Below are 26,367 nucleotides of genomic sequence, written 5' to 3' on the forward strand. Positions count from 1 at the left end.
TTTCGCTTTAATCGCATTGAAGCTTAAGAAATATTCCAATAATTTCATTTATTTAATTTCTTTCATTTGTTTGCATTGCTCTGTTTGTGTGTCTGCTCGGCTCATTTTTGCATGTATTTTTCATTGACACGTACGTCCAATAAACCCGGGCGAGACTTTCAAGGCGTCACGTTCGCCCGACCGGGGTAGGTGTCTAAAGTGAAGGCTTTTCCCTTTTTTCTTTTGGCGTGTTTACCAATTATGCCCCGCTGCACCCCACGCAAATATGTCTCTAACTAAAAGTAGACCAAATGTCAGTCGGAATACGTGATGTCTTTAAAACCAAAACTGCTTTGAGTCCTTTTGGGAACAGCTTATGGCATTTATATCAAAATTTGATATGTGATTAAAATTTGAATGAAAAGCCTTGCAGACTCTAGTGATGCCTACAAATTGTATTCAAGTGTTTGCAAAGTCTTTAAATAAAGTATATTTTCAATCAATTTTGCCCTTTGGCCACAACCTTAGACACTTTATCTGAAATTGATATATGCTTAGAGGAGCCGATGTCCTTGAAAACCTTAGTGAATTGCAGTCACTTTAATGTTGAGGACTTACAATTTTGTTGCGCACGTTTGAATATGCTTTATATATTTTAGATTTTGTAAGACATTTAAAAAAAAATATTTTATTCACATTGAAGAATTTTATAAAACTTGAGCTGCTCAGAAACATGTGCTTAAAATAATATGTTTGCAACTTGAAACCTGATGAAGACATATATATATATGTATATACATATTTATAAGCACATATATATATATTAATAAGCAATTCAATTTAAATTGAAATAGTCTCAAACTTTTTATGACTCTCAAAGAGATTTTTTTTGTCAACTATTCAGTCACCCACACAGTTTATTAGCCATAAGGTCCTCGCTCTTGGCCACTTGCCAGAAAGGGCAATAAAATGCTCTTGAGTGCCTTACTCAAGCGTCAAAAATAAAAATATGTGTAAACGTTATGCATGTGGCATTAAATTCTGATAGCTTTAAGTTCGCTTGTAAATATTGCGTATACGCCACGTTTATCGCTTGCCTAATGATGTATCAATAACGCATTTACGACGCAATTAAGGCACTGTCTGAAATCAATGCTCGAGTCCATTAATGCTTAACCGCAAGTTATTAGCCATGCTTTTGGTCCATAAATTGTGTTATCTACGAGGTGGCAAGCCAACATAAAGATGCCACAAGGAGTCGCACAAGTCAATGCACGATGGGGGTTCAGGGAACCCGTGGCATAAATTTTAAATTCGTATGCAGAGAACAACAGTTTTTGCCATTTAACTGGCTGTGCTGCTTCTTTGTTGTGCTACGATATCGATAAAACTTTTCAACCCGCATAAATACTTAAACTAGCTTTCAGTTATGGTCGAAAGGTTTCATTGAACCCGGGCAACCAACAGCGGATCTGTCTGCTGCTCAACCAAATCAGCCAGCATCACTGGCCACAAATCTCCACAAATTTTGGCATTGTTTTTGTCTATGAAATGGCTATAATGCTTATGCGCAGTTAAATGTATATGCGAGACATTACGGACGGCGTGGGGTATATTGATGACGAGCTATCCGCCTATTTGTCCACACTGAATATTTTAAAATTGATGTTTACTTCTATATCAAGCACATATATTTTTACGATTTTATCATTTTCGGAATAGCAATAAAAATCGATAAGGCTTTCCTTGCAGATTCTAGAAGCACAAGTCAAATTGTCGCATAGTTATTTGGGCTTCCTCATTGCTTTGCAAATATACAGGGTATACGCTTTCAGCTCGGAGAGTTTTGATAAATGACAGCAACAAGGCGCGAGTCAATTACTTCCTTGGGCTAATGTGGGCTGTTGCTACGACAGCGAGCAGGATGGGGCACGGGATGTAGTCAAGGACGACGTCGTGTCAGATAATGAGAGACGAACCATAAAAAACAAACATCCACAAATAATTAAAAGTGTACAATGCGCAGAAGTAGCTGTGAGACAAGCAAAAAAGAAAGAAAAAAGATACGACTCGCGCTGCAGCAGGCATGTTGGCAAGGCTAAAGGGAAATAGGGAAATAAGGAAATGTTACTTGGCAAGCGAGATGCATAAAACACAGACGGGAAAAGCTTGAAAAATATTTAAATTTTGCACGAATTTTAGTTGCACTTCAGGCAGGAATTAGCTGCATTTTTAAAATTGTTTTCTTTGTATTTTTTATATTTTAGCAATGCATTTAAAGCTGAAAATCTTTTTAATAGTTTCGTCCGCAGGGTTCGATTTAGCAACTAAATGAACTAGAGCTGAATTGTTTCAGAAAGCCTCACAAGTTGCGCCGCAAAGCTGTCGGACTCTGCTCAAGGCTGTCGTTAACAACCCACCGCGTTGCAGCTGCCGTCGTTGTCATTCGCATGCAGGCAGTGCCTGCCCCTTCATCCTGCTTGCTGCTGCCACCTTCCACACACTGCTCAGCTGCATGCCTTTAACTATACTTGTATGTCTCATTTTAATTGTTGTAATTTTCCTCGGGCGGTTTGTTGTTGTTTTTGATGTATTTTGCTGCTGCGGGGCGCCAGCATGACGCCAGGCGCACCAGGCGACGGCTGAAGGATGGGTTAAAGTCCGCTAGATGCGAATCACTGGAAAATGTTGCGCAGGACTCCAAACTGGAACTCGTTAATCAAACGTGGCGGTTGCCATCGCGTCGATCGATGCATGCAATAACAAACAATAGCCAGCTGATATTCCATGTAATTGAATACAGACATACGAACACACACATGCACACACATGTCTACACACACACACACACACACACACACACACACACATTCAATATACAAAGTTGTGAGGCCTTTGCTTTTAAGCACAGGAAGTGTGCAATAAATTTGTTCGCTTCAGTAAAAACAGCCAACGAAGGACACAGCAGAAGAAGACAAGAGTAAGAGAGAAGGAAAGGCAGATATATATATGGCCAGAGTGAGTGAGAGCGAGAGAAGGCGGCTTGGTTGGCTCATTAGCATTCGGGCCGTCAAGAGCATAAGGACATGTGAAAGGAAGCCAGAGAGGTGACAAGGCCCAGAAGTCAACTGGACAAGTTTGCTATGTTTTGTGTATTTTGTGTGCTTTGTGTATTTGTCTTCATTATCATCATCGTCATCGTCATCATCATCATCATCAAAGCAGAATTTCAATTGCAAATTGTTTTTCCAAGAAGTCTAGGCAATGTTGATCGTTGCATCAATTTTGCTTTACGCAAATATAAACATGAAGGTTTATTTGTGATTACTTATAAAAATACCCAGAAAATATACCGGAAAGGTTTATTAACTGAATAAAAAAAAGGGTATAAAAGCTTATATCAAAAGTGTATTGTAGCTTGAATTTTATATTATTTAAATATACTGTAATTTTTATTCTATGACAAGTGTTTTTGGTATTTATAAAAATATTCAAAAATAATAAAAAATATGAAGTGTTTTTGGTATTTATATACATATAATACTTTTTGGTATTTTTTGTATTTCTATTTCTATATTAATAAATACCAAAAGCATATTGTTACTAGGATAAATAATATTTATTTATATTACAAAACTTTATAAAAATATTCAAAAATAATAAAAAATATGAAGTGTTTTTGGTATTTATATACATATAATACTTTTTGGTATTTTTTGTATTTCTATTTCTATATTAATAAATACCAAAAGCATATTGTTACTAGGATAAATAATATTTATTTATATTACAAAACTTTATAAAAATATTCAAAAATAATAAAAAATATGAAGTGTTTTTGGTATTTATATACATATAATACTTTTTGGTATTTTTTGTATTTCTATTTCTATATTAATAAATACCAAAAGCATATTGTTACTAGGATAAATAATATTTATTTATATTACAAAACTTTATAAAAATATTCAAAAATAATAAAAATATTAATAAAAAAATATATATATAAATACCAAGAAATTTTATTTGTGTATATTTTTAAATATTATAAAATTACAGTATATTTAAATAATATTAGAAAATTTATACTACAAAACAGCTGTGATATAAACTTATATATTTATATATAAATACCAAAAAGTATTTTTATTTTATTTTTAATATACATATATATAAATACCAAGCTGTATTTTTTTGATATTTTTATAAAGTTCTCATTACAAACTTTTGTAATATAAATTTAAATTATTTATTCTAATAGAAAAATATGCCATAAAATTATAAAATTTTTAAACTTAATTTTGAGTATTAAAAACATGTAAATGCTTTTTACTGCCAATCAATATAGAATATTCAGTATGATTTATCGATTTTCTGACAGCCAATGAGCTGAACTGATTTGTCACATTGCTGCTCTGCCCGCTGCTAAGTCTAAATGCTCGAATGACTTGAAAATGTATTTATAGTAAAACTGTGTACTTGACCGAAAAGGAAATACCGCTCATTTGATATTTATAGTATGCGGACTTCAAGTGGGGCATACCTAGCTGAAGTCAGTCTCTTATGCGCGCTCTTTCGCATCTATAGCCATTTGTATATTGTGCAAGAGCAGCTGCAGTCAGCGCGCAAATTCTATTTACATATTACAGAAACTGCGAGCCAACAAATGAGAAAGTCGCATTATTAATTTGCCGCACCGCACGACCATAAATAAGGCTGTCTTTCATAAATATGTAGATGTGTGAGTGTGCGTGCGTGTGTGTGTGTGTGTGCGTGTGTGGACATCAAGTCGAAATACATATGCGATTCAAAGGACTTGCCCACTTGCCATATGTTGCGAAAACTGCGGCTTTGCTCGGCTCGTTTTTCTTTTAGCGTCACGCAATTTTCTTTAGCAATTTATTACTATTTTGACTTGTAGATATGTGCGCTATACAAATAGGCGAAAATTGTACACCCTCGCAGGCATCGTTCGTCGGGCGTGGGTGGCGCTGGCGCACTTTGAATGTCAGAGAGGGACAATTTGTAAAGCAGGCAATTATCCTTATTAGCTGCTTATTTATAGCCAATGTTTGTTTGCTCCGTTTTGTGCCATTGACGCATAAGCGATGAGTGCGCATTGGCGTTGGCAGGATATGCTCTGCTTATGCTTAGTCGCTCGGCGCAACAGCTTGATGATTGTTTTTGTTGGGGGCGCCTTAAGCCAGGAAATGAGTCTGGCATTGACTAAATGAGTTCGTCTGCTTTATTAATGTAATTTTCATGAGAGTCACTCCATGGCAGGCTTAAAGCCATCTAAAATTAATGCATAATATATATAGAAGGGCGAAGGTGGAAGGTGGAGTGGTAGGGGGGCTACAGGACATACGGCACATTGTCAAATCAGCGACATTTTTATTACTCTCGCCTGGGAGTAGGCGCCTCCACACTTCAGCACAGCGGAAGTGTTGTGTGTGTGTGCGTATTTACATGCTGATGATGTCGTTATTAAACACATAAATAAATTGTGAAAAAAGCTCGCACTGCGTACACGCAGTGGAGGCTGGCGAGGGGCAGGCGACAGGCGGCAGGAGGCAGGAGGCAGGAGGCATGCGGGTTTTTGTTGAAATGTTGTTTGTACTTTACAAACGCGCAGCAAAATGAAAAAACTTTGTCTCGTGCTTTTTCGCAGGTTGTGTTTGCATTTCACCAACTCGCCCCGCCACGCCCTGCCCGGCCGACACTCGCCTACCGCATTTTGTTGACTTTGGGGCAACGTTTTATGACTTTATTTCACCAAACATGTCCAGCGGAGGAGAGGGGCAGCAGTGGGCTGCATGAGTGTGCGGCAATTGACAATTAATTGGTGGGAAGGACAAGTAGAAAGGCTGCCTCTCAGACAAAACTGTCACAGCGCATCAAAATGACGCAGCGTATTTATAATTTATAGCATACGCAGTGTGCGCCAGAGCTGGGCACAATAAATAGTTACAGAAGAATGTTAACAGCGCAAGTATTTTAAAGTAGGGTACACAAGCTGTGTCCATCAGCAACAGCCAGCAGATAGCCCCACATTAGATTTGCTTAACAGGGAGATATTCTGTCTATATAATAAATTTCAATTTCACATCTCGCTGACAAGTGAAGGTTACTAATTAGTTGAAAGATTACAAGCGTGATAACAAATTTGTAATATCCTTTGGCTGAAGGACATCACAGAGTGCTGGCGCCAGTGCACACAAGCAAATGAGTTGGCTTAGTGAATGGGTCAGAAGCAACTTAAAAGTCATTTTGTGGCTTCATTTGCATGTGGCTTGTCTGTTCCTCGCTGTCTCTCGCTGCGCGTGTGTGTGTGTGTGTGTGCAGGGGTATCCAGTATAGTTGGTGATTAGTAGCCAACGTCTATCAACAGTTGCCCTAATGCCCCAGCAACATGCAACAGCAGCACTAGAACTGACCTCATTCTGTTTACATTTGCAGCTGTTGCTACTAACTAACCAACACCCGGTTAGCCCCGGCTCTGGAGCCCGGTCCTTAGTCAGCTGCCCCTTGGTTACTGCAGTGAATTCATGTGACTATCGGCCCCGCTGGAGCCACTCTTCAGCACTTTGCTTGCTTTTGCACAAGTGACTGAAAATGTTTAGTGGCGTCCTCCAGCCCCTTTGAGCCCGATTTGCCATTCATTTCTGCGGAAAGCACAGTCAGGCAAGCAAAATCAAAGAAACGTTGATGTGGCACGTTTTTAGGTCGGTTTGCAACTTTTTGCAATGCTGTTGCAACGCCTTTGCATGTTGTGGCAACCACCTTTGTCTAATTATTTGTTACCTGTGCGCTGACATTAGCTTAAAGTAACAGAAATAACTTTTACTTAATACTGCAGCAAAAGAGCTTAACAAATATGCATATTCATGACTTAGCAGACATTGAGAACTTGAGACTGAATGGCTTAGCTTCCAGCAAACGCCAAGGCAAACTCCAAGCTCAATGATCTTGAATCCAAGCTGACTTCAAGCTGAATCCCACTAGTTTCAAATTACCTTTTAAGATTAATCAAAGCTTAAGCCTAAGTCAATTTTATTCTATATATTTTTTTATGGTCAGCACTAGCAGCTAAAATAGTTGCCCAAAAATAAATTTAAGCTGAAAGTCGAACCAAATTTTATCAAAATAAAAGTGCTTGAAGCAAGGCTCTTTAGCATTTTATGCTCATATATAAATTCATGAATTTTAAATTTATAAATATATTTATTTATAAATTATTACTTCCAACCAAGTTCTAGGCCAACTGAAATGATCAGCTTGTATCATTGCAGCTCAATGGCCAACCCTCGCCTGCTATCTGCGCGCTAAGGCGTTGCAGTTGCACAACGTCTCTTTGGTGAAAACAACTTTATGTGGCACAAAAGTTGATTGTGTGCAGATTCTTGAGCACAAGTTCTTTTTTTCAGATTGCAAATTTGCCAGTTCGACAGTCAAACGCTGCGTATGCGCAATGCTTGCAATTGAAGTTTGTGCACAAGTTGAAATACTTTGAATAAGCTGAACAACATTCACAAATGCGATTATATTTCATGCCTGGATGGGCGGCAAAATTTCCAATTTTTTTTGCAGTTACTTTGATCAAGTTGCCAGTGGATGGGGGGGGCATATTTATTTTCAACTAAGGGGAGGCAATTGCCTAGTCTAGAAGCACATTACGTCACACGCGAGCAAGTCAAGAACGTCATGGCGCGCTGACAAATATGCCAACTTCTGACTGGCCCTGCCCAGTTGGCCCAAACGCCTGCGTTTATTTGCTGCGCAGCGAATTCCAGGCATTGTCGGCGTCGGCTTGTATAAGTGAGCAATATGCTACATATTTGCTTTGTATTTATATTAAGCATACATGTTTCGAAAGTTGCGACTTTTACTTTGCTGTTGCTGGGCAAATACAGAGGAAATGGCGCCTGCTGATGACTTTGCCGAATCACTCGAGTGCCGACACTCGACACCGTTTGGCCTGTCTGCCTCTAATGATGCGCAATTTCTCAAATCTTACTACATTTACCCACATCTAATGGCGTGAAATTCAAAATGGCGCTCAGCATCGGGCCGAGGCTCGAGCCATTTGCCACTTGCCATTTGCCATTTATCAACTTTATTAGCGACTGGCCTGAAAGCAGAATCGTGTCTGTGCAAAGCAAGCCCTAGACAGTAGTCGAGCTGGCATTACACAAAATGATATCCATTTAACAGAAAGGTTAAACAATAAAAGTCCGCTCTACGTCCTCAAATTTGCTATTCATGTGCAGTGCAGTTGGGTCCTAAATAAGACTCGTGTTAGTCATTCAGAGGCTGGCCAAAGAAGCTAACATTCATGCGAGTCTTGGCTAAGTTGGTAGCGTTAAGTTGAATATTATATTGCTGGTAAATACTTGATGAAATATTGATTTATATGCATTGCCCATAACTGAGTGCGCCGCACAGTTCAATAATTTGAGCACCTTCTTCATGGCATCTACGTGACCGAATGACTACTTGAATCACAGAAGTCCTTTTACACCTCACTTAGCTACGTTCTAACTACAAAGTCTTGCAGAGAGATTAAACTTGTTTTACTAGTTGCCAATCCATGCGGGACTGCTGCAGTGCTACAAAGTTGTAAGCTGTAACAATTTTGGGTCATGATTTTTGTATTGAACTGAGTTGTAAAGTCGAGAAGTTGATGCAACACATCGCATTGCATTTGCAAACGCCTGCAACACTGTTCGCCCGCCGTGTTTTATGTGCACAGCGCCACCCACCCACAGTAATCGCAGAGCGTCAGCATTTGCTTTGACGCCTTACTTGGTTTATCGCCTTGGAGCAGAGCAGAGCTGCCTTTTGGCAGCCAGCCAAGAACTTTGTATCCGAGTCTGAAGTAGTTTCGACAAAACCCATGCAGATTTTCCCCTGCGGACGCCACTTGGCTGCATTTGGCAGCAGCAGCGTCGCATTAATTAAAACCAAATTAGAGTTAGACTTTTTTGTTTGCTCCTTTTGACTTTCAACTTGGAAACTTTACACTGCGGCTGCAGCATCATTAAAAAGTTCTTAGACGCGCATCTTTTTTGGCATTTGCTTTGTGCCTATACATGAAAAATCAAATGATTTGCAATTCAAATGAGCGTCGGGCACCTGCCTCAGGTCCCAGCGCAGCAGAATAACAGCATGACAGCTGTCCAGCAGCAAAGTTTCTGCTAATTAAAGAAGCATCACAAACCGCAAGCTGAGGCAACGCAGAAAAAGATTTGTAAATTTATAAATTTACTTCAATGCACGACTGACAGATATCCTGTAAAAAAAAAGTAGTATAAGTGAGGAAATTCAGGCTGAACAATAGGACCCATAGCATGGGCATGCTATATGCAGACATTTATTTATGGTATATCACAGCATTCAAGTGACTGTCTCTAGAGCAGCCTTAGCGTGCGATAACAGAGGTAGCTTCTAGCATTGCCTGGCCTGGATATTTTAATTATTTACATACGTTCCTTAAGTTAATTTTTAATGAAATGGCAAATATTATTTAATTCAACAAAATCAAAATATAATCAAAAAGTTGAGCAGCTGCTGAAAGATAATTAGATTAAATAGTAACACTCTTGTGTGGTCAGTCTAAGCATTACATATAAATACATATAAATATAAATGATTTGATTTAATGCGCCTATCAAAAATGCCACTCGACTGCCAAATTGCCTGTTTTACCAACTATTTGCCTAGTCTAAGGCAAAGTTAATTTAGTAAAACATTTGCAAATTTCCAGCCAGATATTTAAACCTATAATAAAATGGCTTCAAGCGCAGAGTTTGTTTGCAGCCTCAGGCTGAAAAGGCAGTAGGTATTTGCAATGATACGCATTTGTATATGAATATATATGCTTAATTAATACACAGTTGGGGGTTGCCCTTTAAAAGGCTCCCAAAAGCCGCTCGGCAAAATGTTTAGAGCGTGGGCGGGCAAATTTGTTGCCGCAAATTTGCGGGTCGTGCAGTTTGTGTTGTCAAAATACAGAGAAAGCCGAAATTTAAAATGATTTCAACCAAACATTATGGCCCAGACTGGGGCTCATTTCCACTCGGTTTGGGGTTAGAGTGCGGCTGTCATGCGCCTGGCAGGCAACCAACAATGCTGCATAGTTCTGGGCGCGCTGAAATGTGAAACCATTTTGTAAGGATGCAAAAGGAAAAGAAAAAATAACAAATACCAAAAAAATAGCAGAAACAATAACAATAATAAAAGAGCAATGAATGAAAAGAACGTTTGCGACGTCAAAAGTTGCAAATTGTCAGCAAAAAGTTGCCAAACCAAAACTCGTACACACACAATTGTACGAGTGTGTGTGCGTGTGTGTGTGTGTGTGTTTGGGCATAGAAAATAGAGCATTTGGGTAAAGTTTTTGATTTTTGGCAGGCGGCTCTTTTGTGTCTATTTGTGTTGGCTTTTATGGCGCCTTTGATTCGAGAGCCCAGGCAAACAGATTGTCAGTGCATCATAAGCGGAAGACGACTTGGCCAACAGCCTGCCATGCAAAGTAAATGTGGACAAAGTTTTTTGTTTCTATTTGACTTGTCAAGCACTCACGTGTGCGTTATTTAGCCAGTGGAAACTTTTCTTTGCCTCGCTCAACACTAATCAAATACGCCCATGAATTTGCAGTTAGCTGTGCCTGGCAGACGCTGCGACTTGAATAATTTAGTAATTGCTTTTAATACTTTAAATGCAAACGGTCTGTGCCTAAGTTGATGAAATGATTAAATGGCTTGTAGAGAAAGAGAAGGGCCTTGCTTAGCTAACAGCAGAGCAGTAGAGCAAGTAGTCAAGCAAAGACGGCTTTGAAAGTTTATAGATTTCTGCCACTTTACTCTCATTCATTGTGAATTGTGCATCAAACTATTCACAAATCAATATACGTTTGGCTGCTGGATAACACATATATAGCAGACCCAAAAGCAATAAGGCCAGCGCGTGCCTCGACTGTGCACTTGGCCAATTGGCATTGGCAGTGGCAATGGCATTGGCAGTGGCATTCGAATGTCATTAGCCAACTCGCATTTCGCTATGTGCAGGAGCAGAGCCACAGAAAGATGTCATGCCCAAATAACTTTATCAAATTTCGGTGGTGCGAAAAACCACCAAAGCCATTATCGAGCAGCAGCAGAGCCATCAATATTGACAATTTTCGAATGCGTGTAACTAGCTCTGCCTCTGCCTCTGCCTCTGCCTCTACCTCTGCTGCTGTGTGTGTTGATTTTATTAGGCTGTCGAGAGGCAGCCAACAATTGTTTGCTTAAAAGTTTTACGCACACCCACACACACACACACACACACACACAATGAACTTTTGTCAGATTTTGGCTTTGTTTGTTTTGTTTTTAAGGCCCGAGCACGTTCGTTCCCACTGCAGCAACCAGGACTGGGCTATGGGGCCGCTGGGGCTCGTCCTTGTCGCTGTCAATGTCCCCACAGATTTTGCACGTTTGCTATTTTGACATTTTTCGTGATTATTGATTAGATAAGCGCCCGACGACAAAAAGAGAAAAAAACAAAAACAAAAAACAAAGAGTGCTAAGTCTTCGCATAAAATAAAACAACAAAGAGCCAAAAACTTCTTGACGACACTTAAGTCACTTAACATGGCCAAATGGGGGCGGCAATTTGATTTAGTCCTGGCCGCATGCAGTGACTGCTGCGTTAACTTAAATAGCGATTCGTCATTAAAGAGCTGTCGGCCCGGCCCACAGAAGAGCAACGGCTAATCAAAGTTTGTCATGCAACTCACGCCTGCCCGGGCTTAAGTCGTGTCCTGTCATTATTATGTACATATAAACATATATACTTCGGGACAGGTGTTTCTGAAATGCGTTTCGCCCCCAGCCAGAGAACAGCCCAAAGTGAAATGCCAAAGTGAGCGGCTGGCTGTATTACCGTATTATCTATAAGCCTGTGCTGTCAGAGATTAGATTGAACGAAACTGTCGAGAGCGATGTCTTCGGGCTGATCAGCAAAGCCCATTAAATGCCATTATGTTCGATTTGAGATAAGCGATTTGAGCTGAAGGCGAGAGCTGGGATAAATAAAATAAATATAAATAAAAATAAATATTTGCGGCATTTTGTTACTCAAAATATTGTTGTTAACAGAAGGTTATCAAAAGCTTATTATTATTAGCTTTTATGAGCGCCATTCGATCTGCAATGTTTTCACTTTTTAATTCATTCATCGAATCAAAATCAAATCAATTTTTATATCTTAAGCAAAACATCTCTTTCGATTATCGAATATTACTTTAACTAGATTTTTATATCTACTTTTTAGGACTTTAAGGCCTATGCTAATAGCACAATAATAACTTTAAACCTTTAACCTGTGAAATTCCGCCACGTCAATTGCGAATTGGCGGCGAAAGGGTTTCTTAGCCATACAAATACAAATTGACAACAATTGCATACCTGCTCCGATGACACCTGCCAAAATTGGGTAGGCTTTGTGTCAGTCAATCAAATTGCTCAAAGAGCCATTTAATTTTTATAGCTGTCAGCTATTGTGCAGCTCATCAGCACCCAAGCCACCCCAACTGTCCCGCAATATCAAACAAAGGCGACAGACAATGCGATATGGCAACAAAACAATAGATACGCAATCTACATGACGACAAGTTGAAATAAGTGAGAGTGCTCTAACGGAGAGAAAGCTGGAAGACTAACAGATATCCTATAAGCTATATAAATATGGATAAAATTTATTTTATATATATGAAAAAAAATGTGCTTTCAATTGGCTACAAATTGTCAACAAGAAAATCAATAATTAATGTAAATTTAATTTTATTTAAAGGGTTAAAAAAGTGGAATAGTTTTAAGAAGCATAGATAAGCCATTTAAGGTCGCAGGAGAGATACGACAAGGCTCTGGCTTGTTCTGCTTATCGAGTCAATTTGTCATGACACTCCTCTACTTAGTGCTTATTTTCAATGCTAACAGGGTATGCGAAGCAGATGAAAAGGCAACCCAGCAGATGAAATGGCAACAAGTTCAATTTTCGAGAGCATTTTTCGAGCACTTCGCTAGGCTCCCCGCCCGCTGATCATTGCCTATTCGAATATTTTGTTTGGCTCTCTGTGTTTATGCGCACTCTCGCGTCTAAATTTATCTATAAACAGTTGTTTTTTTTTTATATATTTGGCGACATTTGGCCTGTTTATAATATAGTAAAAAGCTGTTGTGGCTGGCTAATTGAATGTATGAATCGATGTTCTCTGAACTTTTTTTTGATTCTATCAAATTTTCCATGCTCATTCTGTTGGCTTTCGGTTGTGTTGTTTTGTGGCTCTGTGACTCTTCAAGGTTCGTCGGTTTCATTAGCACATTTTCGGATCATTTCGCTACACTTAATGACAGTCGATTGTTCAGATTAAATCGCACTTGTAATTAACACCCAACGGGCATCGTTAACATCATTTAAGACATTTTTTTAAGGGCATTGCAAGTGGTCCAGTCTCATATCGGCATTTTTTCGGGTGCCATCAGCAGAAACTGGTTCTTAAATATATTTCTTTCTTCATTATTGTCGATATATAAATACATTTTTTGGGCTCTGCACTTGAACGAAAGTGGAAGATGAATTGCACGCATGACAAGCCGATGATTTTGATACTCTAAATAAGTGAGTTTTAATTAGGTGTTGACATTGAGATTTTTAAACGAATTCTCTGGTAATTGTCTTCGGTTTTAGTGTAGCTAAATTCGCTTTTCTTTGTTAGTTTGTTAAACAATTTTTATATATTTTTATGAAGCAAAAAAATTTGCAAGAATTAAAAGTTTTGTTAAAGACTTTCAAAAAGCGCAAAAAATGTTATAAATTAATAAAGTATAAATAATTATTTAATTATAATAATATATTCATTTCCAAAATAAAATTAATATTTTAAATTTTCTTTTGTGAAATAAATTTAAAATATAAATCTTTTGTATGGATTTATGTTCCAAGATTAATAATGACAGATCTTGGAGTTTGAAGCCTGATAGCTTGTAAAATATATATATATATATATATACCAATATATATATATATATATATATATATATATATATATATATATATAAATATATATATATATATATATTTCCTATTTTTTCAGCCTTTAGCAAGTTACTTTACCAATTCATGGAACTCAGTTTTGGCGAAATGAAATAAGAAATTGCCGCAGTAGCTAAAAAAAAGCTTAAAGCGCATTTAATTAAATGGCCTGTATCTGCGCCTGTTTGTAGCGGCTGTCTGTCCGTCTGTCTGTCGGCTCGACTTGGGGAACAACGTCTTCCGTTATCTTGCTGCGAAGTGCGTGTTTTCTTTTGGTGGAACGGGGCCAGTGTGTCCAGTTTTCGGATGGGCATTGCAAATTGATGTGCCCCGAATGCCTCGAACTTTGTTGTAAGCATGTTGCATTTGTATCGTTTTTGATGCGTGTATCTTGCAGCTGGGTTGCATAAAATTTAATGAGTTTTTTTTGTCTCGTTTGGCTCATAATTTTAAAATGTAGGTTAAGCATTTTTGGCATTTCGCGAGTGCCAAGTCGCCGGACTTAAAAGCCATACGAAGGGTAACCAAAATCGGGCAATTGCATTGCTTTCAAATCTGTGCGCTAACGCAGCCTAATTGATCCCCCGGGCTTGTCAATTAGCTGTCACAGACACACGGAGCACATAGCACATAGCTAAAAGAAAAAAGTCATACTCTATCTGGCATCGATCGGTTCAGTGGAAGCCCAACACGCATCTCGAGTTAGCTAGCTCGCTGGCTTGGCATCTAACAATAATCCAAATTAGAAAAAGACAACTATAACAAATAACAACAGCCACCAGAAACATTCATGTCATAGACACAGCAGACAGACAAATTTTTGCAAATGCAATCGCAGAAATCACAACAAAAAATCTTTTTTTTTCCTAAGTTGAGTTTCAGCTTTTTCGTGCGTGGCTTGGGGGGCTGTGTGGGGGAGGGGCTGGCGCTTGGTTGACAATTGCCATGCGGGCAATTAACAATTTTTTTATATCTATTTCTATATATTTTTTTTGCCGACAGCGTTGTCTGGTTTTGGTCTTGTGACGTCGGTAAATGTAAACGCTGAAAACGTGCGCAGCGCCAATAGAAATAAACATTTTGTATCTTTGTATCTGCGTGCGCGTTTGTTGATATTGCATCCGTTAGGTGTGTGTGGCTGAATGCAAATGTTGTGAATTTTCGGCTAGACACAACTTTTTTTTGGCCAGCAACGACGGCTGCGACGTCGAAGCCAGCGGCGGCTGCGACGCGTGCGTCCGGTGCGCAGTTAGCTTTGATCAGCGTTTGAGGTATTTTATTTTATTTTTTTTCTGGTTTACATTCAAAGAAAATAGCAACAAAAAAAAATGAAATTTGCCGCGCAGCTAATTTTTTCAGCTTTGTATATAAACAATTTGCACAGTCAGCGACGGAATGCAGCACAGCATTTGGCCACATTTTGAATATGTCTGTATAGGCAATAAACATGCAACTAAGTAGTTACCTTTAAGCAGCTGTTATTAAAATAGTATGTTCCAAATATATTATGTAAAAAGATATAAGCTATGCACATTAAAGTTGCTCAATAAAATATTACTTAAAATAGGCATAGAGGAAATGCCAAAATGCTTACAAAGTAGAGGATGTGTGACAATTAATGTGTTATATTATATATTTGGAATTTAATATTTTAATAACTGCACAAAATGTTGTTCAAAAGTAAGTACTTATTTCATGTATATTTATATATATTTATATAAATATTTATATATTATATGCTGTTCCAGAGCAACCCGAATTCAGTTCAAATCTTTATGACTTGAAAAAAACTATTTCACTTCTACTTTATTCACTTTCGCTTCAAAAACCGACTAGGTAAAACAATCTAAGTGCATTGGTGAATGCAAGAATATCTTATATTATATAAATCAAGATATATATATGATTCCTCCACATATATTATAATATATATTATAATACAAAATGTGCTGATGATAATATAGAAACGACGCATAATTAGTATATATATCAATAGTAGTCAAGATTTGCTTGAACGCAGCTCAAACTGTTGTTTGATCACTTATAGAGCTCGACGAAGATTATTTAAACTTTGCCTAAGCTGCTCCCATTGCAAGTCATACACAAATATTACGCAGCTTTAGCTGATTGTATTAGAATATCGAAAAATATCTTATATATTTATATAAAAAATTTATATATATATGTATATATATAAATTATATATGAATATATATAAGCGCCTGTATATACATTTTTTTTGTTGGCAATAGAAACACGTACGTTGCAAATTATGCGATAAAATATCTCAGAATTTGTGCGCCCTCCCGTCCCCCTCGTTAATGCGCAGTACATGTGACTGGCAATGCTTCGTACATTTGATTTTTATGCGTTTTTACATTAAATTTTTGAACTTTTATGATTTGATGGCGGCCTGGCAAATACGCATAAAGATAAATGTAAATCGATGCTAATCATTTGTATACATTTTTGATGGAGCGCCGAGAGCTAAATTGATTTGATGGCCTCGCAGTATTTGCAGATGATGAATATAAAGACGTCAAATGAGCCAAATCTGTTTGGTAATTGTTACGGTTTGACAGCGCAGACAATGCGTCGTATGAGCAATGAGCCTGCCACTGGGGCGTATGAGCGCTGTGTGGCTTAAGTAAATGATTGAACCATTAATTTAATTAGCAATTCGGTTAATAAATACGTATATATTTCTGAATGTGGCACTTGATTCATCGCATACAAAATGTTCACTAATCATTTTTATGATGCTGCCAAATAAAACCAAAGAGAATCGAAATTTGTAAAAATATTTTTAAAAATAAACTCAACTTGTTGCTGTTTCATTTAAGCAGAACAGATAAACTGCATGGAGTTGGCACATTGCATTGAACATAATTTGGGCGCGGTGTCATAAACGAAACCATTGACAACAATCCAGTGATAAGCACAGCTAATCAACAAGACCAGAATAACAGCAACAATAACAAGGTGTGCGCCCTCTGATAATGATAGCAGCGCACTCATTGCTTTGTCTGCATATATTTAATGGCAAAGTTGTGGATGATTAATGGGCGATGTAGAAATTAAGAAGGTGTCGCACTCGATACCAATGATAAAACGTAATCATGCATAAGAAATTTGAATTTGAATTTGAATTTGATTTGATTTAATTTTCACACTTTATTGGGCTGTTGAGATGTTTGCAGTTAATTTGATATTATTGTGTGATTTCACCGATCGCGCGTCGATATTGATCGACGTATGCGGCTTATGTTGCAGCATCAACAATTGTCGAAGACGCGACGCGATTGGACCAGCTACGAAGACAGCAATAACGACAACGACAACAACAACAACGGCAACCACGACGACGACGACAACGTCCGCACATGCTGCCTGCTGGGGATAAACTGGAACTGGATTTTTCGGAGTTACGGCAACGACAACGACAACAGCGACGGCGACGCTAGCAGCAGACAGCAGACAGCAGCAGTCAGCGGCGGGCCACTTGTGGCCATATAGAATCACAGAGACGACAGATATCGAGTCTCTCGCTATTGCACCACAGACACACACACACAGACACAGAGCATAAACATCCCAAGCAATAGCAACCCGTCCAAAATGCAAAGCTCTCAATCTGCGCGCGGATAAACATTGAGAGCCAAAGTGAAGGAAAAGAGGGAGAGCGGGCCTGGCGCTGACAGAGAGAGAGAGTTAAGGTAAGAGGGAGAGAGAAAGAGCGAGCTAGAGGGAAAGGCAGTCAAAAAAATAAGGCAATTTTTCTTGTGACTCACTCGAATTTCCCGTTATAGTAAGTGCGATTTTTGCAAATGTTGTAGATATATAAAGCTTAAAGCTCTACCTTAAGCACAAACTTATTTGTTCACAAAATATTTTTAAGCTACATCCTTTGTATAAAGAATAACAAAACCTATTGGTTCGTTTCACAATAGTGAAACTAAATACTTTCGTTAAATTTAGAATTTGTAAAAATGAATAATTAACTTTAATTAAGAACTATTAAAAAAATAAAATTTTTCCTTGCCAAAAAAAACGTACATGAAAAAATATTTATTTTTGTATTTTATTTCTATATAATTAACTCTATTTTATATACTTTTTTTATTTTGTATATATTTTGTGTATTAATATTTAATTAAAAAAATACAACGGTTTCTAGGAACGAAACTTAAGACCTCAACTTTAGTGAAGCAAAGTTAGCCATTTTCATTGCGATCCAATGCAAAGGAGAAATACAAATATGTATGAAAAGCTTTTCCTTTTGAGAGAGCTTTATGTGCTGGCAGAAGTGCTATAGCCTTTGCTAGATTTCCCGCTATTTGCGTAGCTTTAGCTGAATTGCTCTCTCACTCTACGACACAGTTACTCACTCTCAGGCCGCTCAGACGCTCTCTCGCTCACTTTTTCTACTGCTGCTGCCAGACTTTCGGAGCGTTTCATATTTTTGTTGTTGTTTACTTTTTGGCGCCGCAGTCCGCAACTTCAACAGGTTGCCACCCACTTTGTGTGGCTGCCCTTTGGCTGCTAATACACCGAACAAAACAAATGAAAGGAAATTCAACAAGACGACCGACCCCTAAAGCGAACATATACATATATTTATATATGTATTTGTATGTGTACGTATATATATGCACGCGGATAGCCACCTATATAAGCCATATAAATTACTATAAGCGCCAGGTTCTGGCATAAAAATCTATAGAAAAGGGCAAACTTTAGCGCCTCTTCGGGGTGACCCAACAGCAATTCTCAACTGCTGTTTCCGTAAGTTTTACAAGTGTTTTATCTCTGGCTCCACTGCCTCTGCTTGTTGTTGTTCTTCCTCGCCTGTTGGTGCCTTTCGGCATATGTATTTCGCGGCAGACTTACCCAGTGCTAAATATAAGCAGCCCAACAACACAGGGGCTGATCTCCCAGGTCCCTGGGCGAAGGGATTACGCTCTGCGAACGTTAAGTGGCAAAATATTTGTGCGACTTACCTGCAATGAGAGAGAGAGAGAGAGAGAGAGGGAGTCAAATAACAAAAACAAAATCAGTTATATTTAGAGCAAACAAAGCAAGCATAAGATTACACAGTTGCTGCTGGCTAAAGGGGTGGGCGAGGGCGGCCAGCAGCTCGTTAAATATGGGCATGGCTCTGTGAGCTCATTAAATGCACGGAATATAGCTGCAGCAACTTAAGAGGCAAGAGGCAAGCCATTAGCATTAATTGAAGCAGAGATGACACGAATATGAGCTACAACTCAGCACTATCTTTGGGCTGTGTGTGTGTGTGTGGGTGTGTGTGGGTGTATTTGTGCACTGACTATGCAAAGCTATGGAAATTTTAGAACAATGTAAAAGCCGCTTAGGCAAGGCTTCAAAGTGTGTCCAAACATGGAATTTTATGCTAAGGAAAACTATTTCCGGCCTGTGATAGAGTTGCAGAGCTTTCTCTATAGCATGAACTATCAATATTATATGTGTGATTTTAAACAATATTGCATATAAATACTTTGTTTAAATAGGAAAGAGTTCAATTTGCCTTGACTTCAGCTTTAGAGCTAAAACTTTTGACATCTGTCAACTCATAGCTGCCGTTTAGGAGCTTCGCTTGACAACAAATAAATTTCATGAGTTTTCCCAATGGAACTATTTTAGGAAACCAATGCTTTGCCTTCCTGAGCTCAGCTTGTTCTGGCAGTCAGTCAATTCTAATTAATATTTTAAAAGTCTTGTCTGTTTCATGGGCTTTCTCGGCCCTATAGAGCCACCCTCAAATGTATACTATTTTTTGTGCCCTGTCAAAGTCATTCACGAAGTTGAGTTTTAGTCAACTTGAAATTTTGTTGCTTGATTGGCCTAATGAAGTTTGGCAACTGTTCGAGAGCTGATAAAATGTTGCATAAATAAATGAAATTAACAATTTTATGTACATGCAAGTGACACTGTGTGTGTGTGTGCGTGTGTGTGCGTGTGTCTAGCGTCTGCTTTTGGCATGCGAATTCAATTTGCGCACATGACTTTGGGTATTAAATATTTTGGTGTTGATGTTGTTTGCAGCTCTCTCGGAATGGTCTGGCACATAATGCATGTATTTGTAATTTGATTTTCATATTTGCTGAGAATGCACAGCGCCTGTAGTTGGACGCAACGTAATGCAATTTTCAGCTTCAAATCAAATGTAAATATAACTCATACGCAACGTTGGACGCCCTGAATGCGGGCTGCTGGTGCTGGTGCTGCTGGTGCTGTTGTGTGCGTGTGTGGGTGGGCAATACAATTAGGGCACTGATTACCAAATGGGTCTGCAGCAACAATTAGTTAAATGCTAATTGCTGAGCATTTGCCATGTGTTTTGGGCCGAGTAATGTACGTAGAGAGCTCACCTGGTCAACCCCTGGGTCAATCTCTATTAGCTATTATTAGTTTTGCTTGGCTGGCCTTAGACACATGAACATAATTGACTGTGCGTTGCACTACAATTTGAATAGTCCACGAGCGTTGCAGCTAGCGCCTTGTGCACTGCTTAAGCGACGTTTAACTTCTGCGAGTGCCGCACTAAGCCGTTGGCTGACCAAGCTGGTTTTGTGGCCAGCCGCAAAACTGGACAGCCATGCTCCACTCGGGGGCTTGGCCGCATATGTCACGCACAAGCAGCTGAGACAAAAGGCACGCAAATAAGCCGCCGGCGCCACAGCCTCAAGACGTCGCCGGCTTCAGCTCAGGCGAAATAATAAATTATAAATTAAAAATTTGGAATCGCAATTGGAATCTGCATCTAATTAAGAGCGCAGGCAACTGGCAACATTTTGTTTTTTTTTTTTCTATTGCCAATTTCACACAAATCAGCGGTAAATGTCAAAACGCATGTTGCACAAATGCGTCAAATGCCAAAGCGGGCGAACGCCAATAAATCATCAGCTGCGCATGCCACGGAACGAGGCAGGCAGAGGCAGAGGCAGAGGGTGGCGCGAGTGAGGGGCGGAGGCCAAGTCAACGTCTTATTGCCGATCGATCTGACCAATAGTCGAAATCGCAGCCGTTGACAGATTTCAGTGCGCGTGAGGCAAAGAAATGCGCGAGGCAAAGCTCAACGCAAGCCGAATACCCTGCAGAATGAGCAAGCGGCATATCTGATAGATGAATGACTAGATAAAACTTGTGTATATCAAGCGACTATTCAGATGAAGTTTTGGGAACTTAAAGCAGACTGTCACAAGCTGCCTCAGACACGTATTGTACCCCATTAAAGTGTACCCCATGCGCAAACCATATACAAAAACTAACAAATTTAATAAAAAAATTTTGGGCAACGACAAGCAACAGCAACAACAACAACAACAGCAACAGCAATAGACACTTTGTATTTCAGTTTTTGGCTGCATTAATTATCGCCTTGCCATGAAATATGCGCGCCACGCATGCGCAGATCAACTGGGGTTAAGTCTGAGGAGAGGCGAGCGGAGGCGAGGGCTGCCATATGAAACGAGGGTGGCAGTGACGTAGAGCGAGAGGGAGGAAGGCAGGGAGAGCGAGCAACGTGATCAGCGGGCGGTTGATTTGGTTTTTTGTGGGCCTAAACTTTTATGGCTACCAAATGCTGGCAGCACACAGCGTGTCGAGGAAGCTTTGACTTTAACTGACTGTTTACCTGTGCCAATTAAATTAAACTCAGCAAATGAACCGATCGCCAGGAGATACAAATTGCGGCAATGACAGACAACTTTCAACAGCTTTTTGCCTAATGAGCCAGCGTTGCCATATCGCTGTCTGGCCATCGGTTAAAATAAAAAACGATTGACATTTCCCGATCACTGACAGCTGTGGCTTGAAATGGCCATATCTTGGAAAGAGATTGACAATATCAAATGAAAGGGAATCGTTTGAGAATGTTGTATCAGCTACTTTCAAAATAATCAGCAATGTAGAGAAAAGGGTATACACAGATAAAACATAGTGCTTATTTAAGACTAAGGCCGTTCTGAGGCCATACAGGCTAAACCAGCTTATTGTCCTTTCTATAGCTATATGTGAGCACATGAGACTTTAGGCATAAACATTATTTTTTTTAAATTAAAATTCGAATTTAAAGATCTTTCCAAGTCACTAACTTCAACTCAAGTTGCATGAAATCTGACTTTCACTTTGAAAATCCGTTAAAAACGTAAATAAAATTGACAAAGCTGCCCACGCTTGGCGCCACCTAGCGGAAAGTTACGTAGTCTTATTAAAAGCACATTCGCTCAAGCTTTTTCAGGCGTTAGCAGCATGTTGAAAAGCTCTACACCAACTAAGAGCACGTATTTGAAGCAAAGAGTATGTAAGCGCTGAAATTAAGAGCAAATGCTTGGTCTCAACTCTCTCGACCATATCAGTCAGACAGTTTGACGCATTGATAAGGATAAGACCTTGGCACGCCCCCTTAGCCAAAAAAAAAAAAAAAAATAAGAAAAGCAGCTTAGTCGAGGCACAGCTGCATTAAAAGACAACTTAATTGCAGTCATTAAGCGACGTATTTGGTATTATAATATAAAGATATTAATAAAAATAATTCAATTTTGTTGGCTAGAGATTGAAGCCACAAAAATGTCATCATAAGGATAAGACCACAAATAATAAACACTGCTGCGGTTGCTTCAGACACACGTGTGTGTGCGGTGAAGTGTTGCAAGTGTCGCACCATCAACAAGGCTTTCATTCGCCACCAGCCCTCAGCCCGCTGCCACCCGCTGCCATTGTGCAAATATTTGCATATTTAAGTTAGTTATTATTGTTGTTGTTGTTGCTTTATAAAGCAACCACAAAACTCATAAGCGCATTTTAGTATCCTGTGCGTCCTTTCCATGCATATGTGTGCACACTCACTTGCCTCACATGTGCTCTGTTTACATATAAAAATATATATATACACACACATATACATGTATAAATATCCTCAGTTTGTCTCTGCTTGCACGAAGGTCAAGCGCGCGCTTATGAAGTTGACGCCGTCATTCTCGCAGGACGACAAAACGTTTAATTATGTCAGGTGTTAAGATGCCGGTTATCATGTCAAACAATGTGCCACAGTGCGTATACGTAGCCTCTATACCTGACCCCCTAACCCCTGCACCTAGCCCTCATCGCACCCTAATCTGAAGTGCGTTTTGTTATCCTCTTTACCTCTACATCCTATGCATGCGGCAGTCAGGGCTTAATTAATTAGTAGTGAAAAAGGATTTTCTATGGCAGCCAAGTCTAAGTTTCTTATAGAACTTTGCATCGTTTGGCTGAAAGGTAGATATACAAACTGAATGATCTTGTGCTAACTGATATGAAAAAGATAGAAGCAAATGCTATCAAGCTATGAAAGAATTATAATTTATAGAGTTACTTTAAGTTATTTATAGACTTTTAGCCAGACTTCGAATATAGAACAGGCTCAACTTATATTCCCTTTACACTAGAGAGAGCAACCTCTAGTCGATCACTGTTGTAGCACCGCTTTTATAATTCGTTCGCTCGCCCTTTGTCTCAATTTCCATGCCCCTTGCATCCCACCTAAATGCATAATGAGCTGCGCTCAGGTGCTGCTAATGAAAGTTTGGGAAGGTTTTAAGCAACATAAGACGGCGTCTGTGATGTATTTAACTTAGCCCAGAATTGTGCACTAATTCGGATTAATTACTAACAAATGTCAGTTGCCCCAATCCTGGGAGTCGACCCAAGCCCAGCTCCCCTGCTGACAGACAGAAGTGAGTTTTCCGACTCAAATTAGTTGCATTGTTTCGTGTTGACACTGACAATGGCAACGGCAATGACATTTTCCCAGCTCTTTGTGTGGTTTAAAAATGTTTCTGTTCCTGTACTTTTCCTTGTTTGTTGTTGCAACTGTGCAACAGCTGCAGCTGCAATTGCATTTGCTCGTGCTGCGGGTAGGTAAAAGCTAGAGCTGAACCATGTCTTAAGTTTTTCTTTTTTGCTATTTTTCACTAAGCAGCTGCTCACTATTTACTTTGAACGCTGTTCTGTGCATAAGCAAAATGAAAATGGAAGCAAAAGATTTTTAGAGGGGAAGCCAGGCCATAGTCTGCACTAAGTTAAATTGATGGTATAAAGCGCATCAAATACCTTAATGTAGAGTAATAATAATCAGACGAGAGTATATATTATGAGTTGGAAAAACTGGAAAAGAATAGTAATAATAATAAAAGATAAATTTGTGGGAGTAGAAAAATGAGCAGCAATAATAATACAAATTATATCATAAATAATGTAAAAAAATTAATAAAATTATATTAATTAATACAAAAATTTAAAAATTAATTTATATTAATTTTTATTATATTATTAGTCATTTTTTTTATAAAATAATAAATTTCTAGTTACATCTGGAAGTCGAAACATTTCTAGCTATATTCAGTTGTCTGATTGACTGCTCAGCTCAGCTGTGCAGGAATGCTAAGGAGACAAAATATCTCATTTGATATTGTGTTTTAAAGAGCAGCTTAGATAAAAGCATTTGGCAAGCGCATAGAGTTTAAAAGAGATAATCGGTCAAATAGAATAGCTTGTGCTGAGATGACCAGCCAAGTTTCTAGAGTACATTAAAATGATACGCAATAGAATATACAATAATGATTAAAATGTGGGTTGGGCGTGGAAATGGTTAGGAGGTGGGGTCGAGTTGCGGCGTGGCAATGTCTACCATTTGAAATGGGATAAATTGTAGGCAATCTCGTTTAAAGCGTGCACATAGAAGTGTCAAGTGCGGTAGATGGGAATGCCAACAAGAGCAGTTGCTTGGGCACAGGGATAACAACAAATACATCAATCACATTTACAGTTCATTAATAAATAACGGCATCCCTGTTGATGTATGACAAAGCATTTAACATATTGCTTCGAGCCCAGAACAGAATCGAAATGAGTTTCCCGTGAACGTGACGAGTGACAGTTGGTGAAAGATACGACAATCTGCCAATTTGGTGTTGTCTCTATAAATAGATATGTATTTATATATACCCAAAGACTTTTAAGCTAACGTTCCAGTAATTCATAAAGTAACATTCGCATCTCAGCAGCCGGAAACGGAAACGAGTCGAGACAACAGAACGTTGGTTAGTCGTGCAATGCCTAAGTGAGCTAATCGCATCACACAGAGCGGAACAGTTGCTCCAATTTAACGCTCAGGCTGCGGCCACAACTTTCCCTTGTGCTTCTCTTAGCTATAAAAGCGGGAATATTGTAGTTAATGTGAGGCATGATGCGGCACCTAAGGGCTCATTAAAAGTTGAATTCAAATTTAACTACATCGTCAGCTATTTGAGGAGAATATGGTGAGCACTTTCTGGTAAACACAATTTAATTTTGTTTCATTAACCTTGTTGAAATATGCATTTGATATGTATAAGATAATTCAATAAACAGTTCTGTTCTGTTCTAAAATAAAATCAACTTCTAAAAATTATTTGCATTTTTTATAGATTTTTGTGTGGATCCTGAGCACTTATTTTATAAATTGCATAGCTGCACTTTTCTTTATACTATTTCATGTTTCAAGTAGTTTAAATATTAATCTAATGAAATTCTATAAATATTTTTTATTTATATTTTCTATGTATTTATTAATGTTAACTGTTTTAAGCCATATTTTATATACACAAAATTTGATTCCCGCATCAATTTATATATTTTTCTAAATTTTGGTCAGACAGCATATTAAATAAATTTCATACGTATTTGTATATGTAGATATATGTGCTACCGTAAATTCCCTGGAGTTCAAATCAGACTGGTAATCAAAATGTTCAGTTTATTGTTCTCGCACGTTTGACGTGTGATAAAACCACCTTTCGCACATATTTAATTTCATTTTCTTCAGGCTGCACATGTGGTACGTGCGTATGGTAAATAAGAAGCTGCTTCCACTGTGCCCCAAGAATTTGGCCGTGTCTTATGCTAATCCATCCCAAGTGTCAATTCGAGAGTCCGTATCAAGCCAGTCAGCGATTTAATCGAGCGCCCCGTCGCTCCGTTGCTGATGGAGCACTTTATTTGGCAATACCCTGCAGCCTTGAAACGAATAAGCGAGGGTGTAATGATTGTTACAAAAGCAATGGAAAAGGACTTCTTGATTTATGTAAAGTAAAGACAAGCAATGTATTAAGTTCATAATATATTTAACTTGACTCAACTCAACTCAGAGTTGAGTTGCATAGGTATATACTCTTCGATCAGGGCCAACATCGAGAGCATTCGGTTTCCCATTGTTTTTTTTTAAATGTAAAAATCGAAGGAATAATAAATAATGCATGCGTCTTTTGT

Source organism: Drosophila hydei, unplaced genomic scaffold, assembly GCF_003285905.1.
Source record: "Drosophila hydei strain 15085-1641.00,03,60 unplaced genomic scaffold, DhydRS2 tig00008114-arrow-pilon, whole genome shotgun sequence".
NCBI lineage: Eukaryota > Metazoa > Arthropoda > Insecta > Diptera > Drosophilidae > Drosophila > Drosophila hydei.